This window comes from Myodes glareolus, chromosome 3 (assembly GCF_982192425.1).
Source record: "Myodes glareolus chromosome 3, mMyoGla1.1, whole genome shotgun sequence".
NCBI classification, from domain to species: Eukaryota; Metazoa; Chordata; class Mammalia; order Rodentia; family Cricetidae; genus Myodes; species Myodes glareolus.
The window spans coordinates 83465931-83475899 of record NC_142028.1 but is presented as its reverse complement, the minus strand read 5'-3'; positions in this window follow the sequence as shown (position 1 = coordinate 83475899).

Sequence of the window (9969 nt, the reverse complement as noted above, 5' to 3'; positions counted from 1 at the left end):
TTTGTGGACTATAGGATGGTTATCTTTTGCTTTATTTTTGATATCTACTTATGAGTGAGCACATACTATATTTGTTTTTCTAGATCTGGGTTACTTCACTTAGGGTAGTTTTTTTTTTTCTAGTTCTGTCCATTTGCCTGTAAATTTCAAGATGGCATTGTTTTTTGGTTTTTTGGTTTCTGTTTTTTAACCACTGAGCAGTACTCCATTGTGTAAATGTACCACATTTTCTTTATCTATTCTTCAGTTGAGGGGCATTGAAAGTGTTTCCAGGTTCTGGCTATTACAAATAATGCTGCTACGAACATAGTTGAACAAATGCCCTTGTGGTGTGAGTGTGCATTCTTTGGGTATATACCTAAAAGTGGTCTTGCTGGGTCTTGATTCATAATTTCCTGAGAATTTGCCATCCTGATTTCCACAGTGGCTGTATAAGTTGCACTCCTACCAGCAAGTGTTCCTCTTATTCTACATCCTCGCCGGTCTAAACTGCCATCGGGTGTTTTTGATTTTAGTCATTCTTATCAGTGCAAGATGATATTTCAGAGTTGTTTTGATTTGCATTTGCTAAGGATGTTGAACATTTCCTTAAATGTCTTTTGGCCATTTGAGATTCTTCTGTTGAGAACTCTCTGTTTAGGTCTGTACCCCATTTCTTAACTGGATTATTTGGTAGTTTGCGGTCTAGTTTCTTGAGTTCTCTGTATATTTTGGAGATCAGTCCTGTGTCAGATGTGGAGTTCGTGAAGATCTGTTCCTATTCTATAGGGAACCATTTGTCCTTTTGGGGGGGGGGGTGGTGTTGAGACAGGATTTCTCTGTAGCTTTGGAGCCTGGCCTGGAACTAGCTCTTTTAGACCAGGCTGGCCTCAAGCTCACAGAGATCCTCCTGCCTCTGCCTTTCAAGTGCTGGGATATAGTGCCATTTTATACAGTCCATATTTCTACATTGGATGGTAGCCAGAATTTCTGGCCACAGTTTGCATCTGCCACACAGTGGGTGGTCACCTAGCCTTTTGAGGCAACTACACCATCCTAAACAAAGGGTCAGGATATGTTAATGTCACTCTGCTTCTTCTTTGTAATTCAGGAGGTCACCTGGGAAAGAGATGTTAATTCAGTCTATGCGACAGAGCAGGCATACAGAGCAGGAAGCTAGGTAGGAAGACGTGACAAAATGGACATAAATAAGGTATGGACATGACCATAATCATTCTCCCCGCTATCTAGGAAACAGAATGCTAACGATTTTCCCCTCAGTTTACATTTTGGTATAAAAGCTGTTTGGAGAATAAACCCGGGTGATTTTCAGGATGTGAGCTCAGGATTTCGTGAGGGAATCCCTGAAAACTCCTTCCTGATAAAGTCATGTGTGTCGCCTCAATTATTCCTACACCTCCCCTCTAGTTCGAGAAATAATTTATGGTCCGGGCTGGTCCCGGACCATGACACTGGGATTAAAGGTGTGTGCCACCACTACCCGGCCTTGTCTTGTTGACCATGTCCTTTGCTTTACAGAAGCTTCTCAGTTTCAGGAGGTTCCATTTATTAATTGATGCTCTCAGTTTCTGTGCTACTGGTGTTGTACTTAGGAAATGGTCTCCTGTGTTCAAGTGTACTTCCCACTTTCTCTTCTATGAGGTTCAATGTGGTTGGATTTATGTTGAGGTCTTTGTTCCATTTGGACTTGGGTTTTATGCATGGTGATAGATATGTATCTGTAGCAGCAGGCCACTTGTTGATTCCCAGCCCCCCAGCTAGCTTAGACTTGGAAATAATCACACAGAAACTGTATTATTTAAATTACTGCTTGTCCCATTAGCTCTAGCTTCATATTGGGTAACTCTTACATATTAATTTAACACATTTTATTAATCTGTACATCACCATGAAGTCGTGGTCTACCAGCAAAGTTTCAACACGTCTATCTCAGGCTCAATGGTGTTCCTTTGACTCCGCCCTTCTTTCTCCCTGCGTTGCTATGGGTTCAAAGCAGTTTCTTTATTCATTATCCAATAAAAGCAACACATAGACAAAAGGACCTTCCATTTCCCCTTTTCCTTTGTTTTCTGTTTAAACAAAAAGGAAGACTTTAACTTTAACATAGTAAAATTACATGTAGCAAAACAGCTATCAAGCAAGAATTGCAGTTACAATATTTATATTTACTTTATCTTTTGTCATAACTAAGGAAAACTATAACTATAGCTAAAAGTTCTTTAACTCCATCGAAGACTCCGGAAGGATATATTACCTAAGTAAGCAGCAAGTGCATTGCAAGCAACTTCCAAAATTCTAGAATTGACAGAGACATCTCACTACCTTGACAGTCACCCAAAGTTCCTCTGTACTGTTGGGGCATCCATCTTCATCCTACAGGCCCATAGTATCTAGCAGATTTTTCCATGAAGCAGGAAATTTCAAAGACAGTTCCGCCTATATTGACAGTTTGTCAGTCTCTTTTTCTTCTATGTCATGCAGAATGTCTAGCAGACTCTTTCCTGAAGTAGGAACCCCAAAGGATCATCTCACCTTTAGTCAAGTTCAGCAGTCATTTCTCTGTGGGTCTTACATGTTCAGTTAACATGTTCAGTTAAGCAGTCCAGGCAAGACCAGTTTCTTGCCCAAATGGTTAGCAAACTCCATAAGGAGCCTCTTTGATCCCCATTTTCCTCTTGAAGTAGCTGGTGCTGCCAGGAGCAGATGTATCTCATTGTAATGAAAAGTCCTAAGTTATTAAAAAAATTTTAAATGCCATATTCTGTAGTCTTTGAAAGGTTTGAAGAATACCTACCTATCTGAAATACATCTCTGTACATCTAGAAAATCTAACTAACATGACTACAAGCTTGACTATTATAGATGATTCTCTGTTTACCTATATTTCTTAATTATACATTACATTTTTAAATGAACTACACAATCACAATACCTTAATCAGGAGCAGAAATATACATATGACAATATTGACTTTAAATTTGTATCAATAAACCAAGATCCATACCAAGGCAAATCTCTATAGCATACCCCCTTTAAATGTATACAAACATTTATAAATAATATTTGGGAATATGGGCATAGTTTCTCCAAATTGCTTCCTGCTGTTTATTGGGCAAAGTATTTTCTTTGTGGGGGTGTTCACAGCAACCTTTCAGGGAGTCTTGTTCTATCAAACCATATTGATCTAGAAGCAACCCACAGGTTCTCATCCTCTGTGGAAATGAGAAAAGAACCTCTTTTCCAAAGCAACATATCCTTAGACCCAAATTTGGAAGTCATGACACCATTATAGTATACATGCTGGTTTAGCTTAGCAGCCCATACAATGAAATGTCTCTGTATTTAGTTCCTTCACAGTCAAAAAATTCAAAGATAACACAATAATATACATAATTCAGACTCTCTGTGAATTTTTCATTTTTATGTGACTTATTTTTCTTTACTCCTTTTTTTAAAATTTATTTATTTATTATGTATACAACATTCTGCCTCCATGTATGCCTGCAGGCCAGAAGAGGGCACCAGACCTCATTACAGATGATTGTGAGACACCATGTGGTTGCTGGGAATTGAACTCAGGTACTCTGGAAGAACAGTCAATGCTCTTAATTACTGAGTCATCTCTCCAGCCCCCTCTTTACTCCTTTTAATCTATGACTATCTGTATTCTGTACTCTTATAATATTTATATCTACTTTATTTTTTGTCATAACTAAGGAAAACTATAACCATAACTATCTATCTATTCTTCAACTCCATCAAAGACTCCAGAAGGATATAATATTACCTAAGTATACAGGAAGTGTATTGTAAGCAACTTCCAAAACTCTAGAATTGACAGAGACATCACTCTGCCTGGACAATCACCCAAAGTTTTTCTGTATCATTGGAGCATCCATCTTCAGCCTACAGGCCCGCAATATTTGGCAGACTTTTCCACATGAAGCAGGAAATTTCAAAGACAGTTCTACCTATATTGGCAGTTTGTCAGTAACTTTCTTCTGTGACCTGCAGAATGTCTTGTAGACACTTTTATGGAGCTGGAACCCTGAAGGACCATCCTAACTTATTTAGGCAAGTTCAGCAGTCATTTTTCTGTGGGTCCTGCATGTCCAGTTCATACACAATACCATCAAGCAGTCCAGGCAAGAGCAGTCTCCTCCAAAATGGCTAGCAAACTCCATAAGGAGCCTCTTCAATGCCCATCTTCCTCTCAAAGCAATTGATGTTGCCAGGAGCAGATGTGTCTGATTGTCATGAAAAGTCCTAATTTCTTACAACATTTTAAATGCCATATTCTGTATGTCTTTTAAAGATTTGAAGAATACCTATCTAACTGAAATATAACCCTAAATATCTAGAAAACCTAGCAAGCATGACTACAAGCTTGACTATTATAGATGACTCTATATTAATCTATATTTATTAATTATACATAATATTTTTAAATGAACTACATAAAAAATCTTAATCAAGAGCAAAAATACACATATAACAAAATTGACCTTAAATTTGTATCAATAAACTAAGATCCATACCAATGCAAAGTTTCTATCTTTAAATATATATCTCCCTTTAAATGTAAACAAACATTTATAAACAATATTTGGGAATTTGGGCATAGTTCTCTCCAAACTGCTTCCTACTTTTGGGCAAAGTAATTTTTGAGGGTGTTTATGGCTACCTTTTGAGGGGGTCCTGGTCCATCATACCATATTAGTCTGGAAGAAATCCACAGGTTCTCATCCTCTGTAGAAGCATAAAAAGAAAAAAGAAAAAAAACCCTATTTTCCAAAGCAACAAATCCTTAGACCCAAATTTTGAAGACAAGATACATTTAAAGTATATATATATTGGTTTAGCTTAGCAGCTCATACAATAAAATGTCTCTCTGTACTTAGCTTCTTCACAGTCAAAAAATTCAAAGAAAACACAATAATATACATAATCCAGACTCTCTATGTATATTCCATCTTTTCGTTGCTTATTTTTCTTTATTCCTATTACTTTTTCTACAAATTTATTCTGTCTCTTTAAAGAATTTGCTTTATTTTTTTAAAAACCATTTGATTCGTTTTATAACTCTCTATACTCTCTTTCTTCTCTCTCCCAAGCCTATGTACATTTATCCAACACTGTGACCCATTTTTTATCTGAAGCTGTCTTTATTGTGCATCTGTAATTATTTTCTGACCAGAAGCACCATTTTTTTAATGCTAAGTGGGTGTGCTAGGGCCAACATGGCCCTGACTACTTGCTCCACCCAGTTCAGCATGGCAAGCTGTTCACTGCCTCTGAGAGCCATGCACATTGCCCCATTTTTAGGCACACAGTGGTTCTATGTTGCCATTAAGCAAGTTGTAGCACTCTGCTCACAGAACTCATTTAAATGCTCCATAGCTGGATCTCCCAAAAGAGTCAGAGTCCATGCTGAAAACATAGCCCAGGAAGCCACCATTTCAAAACCGTACAGTTTTTGTTTTTTGTTTTTGTTTTTTGTTGTTCTGCTAACACTGAATCAGGAAGACCTCTTCTAAAGGAGTTGCGGCATGCTGCCCACAAACAGAGCAAGAAGCTGTGTTAAACTCTGTTTTTTTGTGACTGTGATTCCTTTCCATCCTTTCTCAGGTTTTACATGGATTTAGTCAGTCACGTTGGGATTTAGTCAGTCACGTTGGCTGCCAATCTGTTGTAAGGAGCCTGCTTGTTCGTTCCTGGCTGCCCAAACTTGAAATAGCCACACAGAAACTGTATTAATTAAATCACTGCTTGGCCTATCAACTCTAGTTTCTTATTGGCTAACTTTTACATCTTAATTTAACCCATTTCTATTAATCTGTGTATCACCATGTGGTTGTGGCTTACTGGCAAGATTCTAGCATATCTGTCTCCAGTGGGGCTACATGGTGTCCTCTGACTCTGCTTTCTTTCTCCCAGCATTCAGTTTAGTTTTCCCCGCCTACCTCTATTCTGCTCTGTGCAGACACAAGACAGTATTTTTTATTAACCAATGGTATTCACAGCATATAGAGGAGAATACCACTTCAGACTCTATTTCAGTTTTCAAAACCTTCACCTTCACCTGTTTGATTGCCTTTTCTTCATTTTCTTTAAGAGACTTATTAATTTCTTCCAATTTTTTGTTTATCTTTTCTTCTACTTCTTTAATGGAATTTTTTATTTTATTTTTAAGGGCCTCACTCATCTTCATAAGCTTATTTTTAAGGTCATTTTCTTCTGCTTCTTTTGTGCTGGGATATTCAGGTCTTGCTGTTATTGAACCACAAGTTTCTGGTGGTGCCATATTGTTCTTTATGTTGTTGAGTGTATTCTTACCTTATTGTCTACCTATCTCTTCCTCTACCATACTGAAAGGCCAAGAGAGGTGGAGCTAACATCCAGGGCTGCTGTGACCAAGCTGCTTACCATTTTAAAAGCACTCCTGGTCAGAAAATTATTACAGATATGCAATAAAAACAGATTCAAACTCTGAATCTCTGAATGGATCACAATGTGTTTTAAAAATGTACATAGGTTTGGGAGAGAGAAGAAAAAGAGTATAGACACTTATAAAAAGAAATAAATAGTTTTTAAAAATTCTGGGAGCTGCTGAGTCAAACCAACATAAAGGTATCTTTCTTAACTTCAAAATGTGGGTCTAAGGATATGTTGCTTTGGAAAAGAGGTTTTGCTTTTGTTTCCACAGAAGATGAGAACTTGTGGATTCCTTCTAGGCTAATGTGGTTTGATGGAACAAAACCCCTTGAAAGGGCTCCATGAACCCTAGAAGTAGTTTGCCCAACAAACAGCAGGAAACTGTTTGGAGAAAATAGTGCCCAAATTCCCAAAATGATTGTTTATAAATGCTTGTTTTCATTTAAAGGGAGATACTATATAGAGATGGATACCTTGCATTGGTATGGATCTTGGTCTATTGATGCAGATTTAAAGTTGATTTTGTTACACTGTATATGTATTTCTGCTTTTGTTTAAGGTATTGTGTTTGTGCAGTTAATTTTAAAATGTAATATGTAAGATTAATAGATAGTCTTCTATAATGTAATCAAGTTAGTTAGGTTTTCTAGATATATATTTCAGTTAGATAGAAAGCCTTCAAATTTTTCAAAGACCTACAGAACATAGCTTTTTTTAAAAAAAGATTTATTTATTATGTATACAGTGTTCTGTCTGCATGTATGCCTGCACTCTAGAAGAGGGCACCAGATCTCATTGCAGATGGTTGTGGACCATTATGTGGTTGCTGGGAATTGAACTCAGGACTTCCAGAAGAACAGCCAGAGTGCTCTTAATCTTTGAGCCATCTCTCTAGCCCTCAGATCATGGCATTTAAAAGGTTTTAAGAACTTAGACTTTTCCTGACAGTGAGAAATATCTGCTTCTGGCAGCACCAATTACTTCAAAAGGATGATGGGCATCGAAGAGGCTCCTTATGGAGTTTGCTAGCCACTGGGGCAAGAAACTGCTCTTGCCTGGACTGTTTGATCGTATGCTGTATGAACTGGACATGCAGAACCCACAGAAAAATGACTGCTAAACTTGGCAAAAGGTGATATAGTTCTTCATGGCTCCTGCTTCATGAAAGAGTGTGCCAAACATTCTGCATGACACAGAAGAGAGTTACTGATAAACTGTTAATATAGGCAAAACAGCCTTTCAAATTTCCTGCTTCATGAAAATGTCTGCCGGATACTATGAGCCTGTAGGCTGAAGATTGATGCTCCAATGATACAGAAGAACTTTGGGTGACTCTCCAGGCAGCGGGATGTCTCTGTTAATTCTAGAGCTTTGAAAGTTGCTTACAATGCACTTCCTGTATACTTAGGTAATAGTATATCTTTCTGGGGTCTTTGATGGAGTTGAAGACAGATAGTTATAGTTTTCCTTAGTTATAATAAAGGATAAATTGGATATAAAATTTTAGACTTACAAAAAAGGATAGATTATAGAGTATTTTCCTTAATTTGCCAAATGTAAGTGAACTAAATACTATAACTATAATTCTTGCTTGATAACTGTTATGTATATGTAATTTTACTATGTTAAAGTTGAAACATTCTTTTTTATTTAGACAGAAAAGGGGAGATGATGTAGAAAGTCCTTCTGTATATGTGTTGCTTTTACTGGTTAATGAATAAAGTTGCTTTAGTCTATGGCAGGACAGAATATAGCCAAGCTGGAAGAACTATATGTAGAGAGAGTAGGCAGAGTCAGGAAGCCACCATGTAACTGCCAAAGTAGGTAGATGCCATGTAGCTGCCCAAGAAGCAAGAGGTAACAAACCACAAACCTCGAGGTAAAATACAAAATAATAAAAATCGGTTAATTTAAGATATATGAGCTATCTAGAAATATGCCTGAGCTGTTGGCCAAAGAGTGTTGTAATTAATATAGTTTCTGTGTGATTATTTGGGTCTGGAGAGCTGGGAATGAAAAAGCAGTCCCTGATTACAGCATTCAAAAAAATTAAAAATTAATAAAATACCATATAAGGTCCAAACTTCCTGTGTGATAATATTTTTCATCATTATGTGACTTGGTGTATATATACCTTACTCTCTTTTTAACAGCATTATTTCTAGATTATTTATTTTTTCTGTGATTGTCTATACCCATTTTCTTTCTTTTTAAAAATATTTATTTATTTATTATGCATACAATATTCTGTCTGCATGTATGCCTGCAGGCCAGAAGATGGCACCAGACCTCATTACAAATGGTGGTAAGCCACCATGTGGTTGCCGGGAATTGAACTCAGGACCTTTGGAAGAGCAGGTAAGGCTCTTAACCGCTGAGCCATCTCTCCAGCCCCCCCCATGGTGTGGGAGAATTGTCTGTATTCTGTCAATCATATTTTAATAAAACGCTGATTGGCCAGGCAGGCAGTATAGGCGGGAAAGCCAGACAGGAAGTAGGGGTGGAGCAAAGAGACTGGGAGTATTCTAGGAAGCAGGAAGCTCCCTCTGCCACTCCTGCACAGACCACCGAAGAGGCAGGATGTAACCTGCCCAGCTGAGAAAGGTACTGAGCTGTGTGGCTAACGTAGATAAGGATAATGGGGTAACACAAGTTATAAGAGCTAATAAGTGGCCTGACCTAATGGGCCAATCAGTTTATAACGTACTGTAGACTCTGTGATTTTCTTTGGGACTTGCCGGTTGTGGGGTACCAGGTGGGACAGATACCCCAACAAGCCGGCCTTCATGTTACACCCCCATTTTCTTTTCATTCTTTAGCATCTAAGCACATTTCTAAGCATACTCTACTTGTTCTGAAGTTTTCTCCATCAGAATCTGACTTTCTGCACATCTGCAGCTTTCTCTGACCACAGACAATCTTTAAACAGTCATGCCAGATGCCCCAGGGCTCTGGTGGCTGGCTCTGCCCACTTGGTTACTTGAGAGCCTCGTCTCATGACTGCACCCACAGGAGCCGTGTTTGTCACCCCAGCTCTGAGAATTTGCTGAGTCTGAGTGGCAGGCTTTTTTCCTAGCAGGCCAGTTGCTCAAGAGCCCTGCTGCACGGCCAAGGCCTCTGAAGAGAGCTGTGCTCCTGTACGCTGTGAGAAGTGAGCTCTGTGTGTGTCCCCGCTCTGGGTACCATTTGTAGTTGGATTTTTCTTTGGGCTGCCAGCCAGCTACCAAATAACAAAACAGACCTCTTATTGATCATGAAAGCTCAGCCTTATCTTAGGCTTGTCTCATGAATTCTTATAACTTAATTAACTTATATTGATCTATGTTTGCCTTATGGCCATTTATTTATTTATTTATTTATTTATTTATTATGTATACAGTATTCTCAGTATTCTGTCTGCATGTATGTCTGCAGGCCAGAAGAGGGCACCAGACCTCATTACAGATGGTTGTGAGCCACCATGTGGTTGCTGGGAATTGAACTCAGGACCTTTGGAAGAGCAGGCAATGCCCTTAACCACTGAGCCATCTCTCC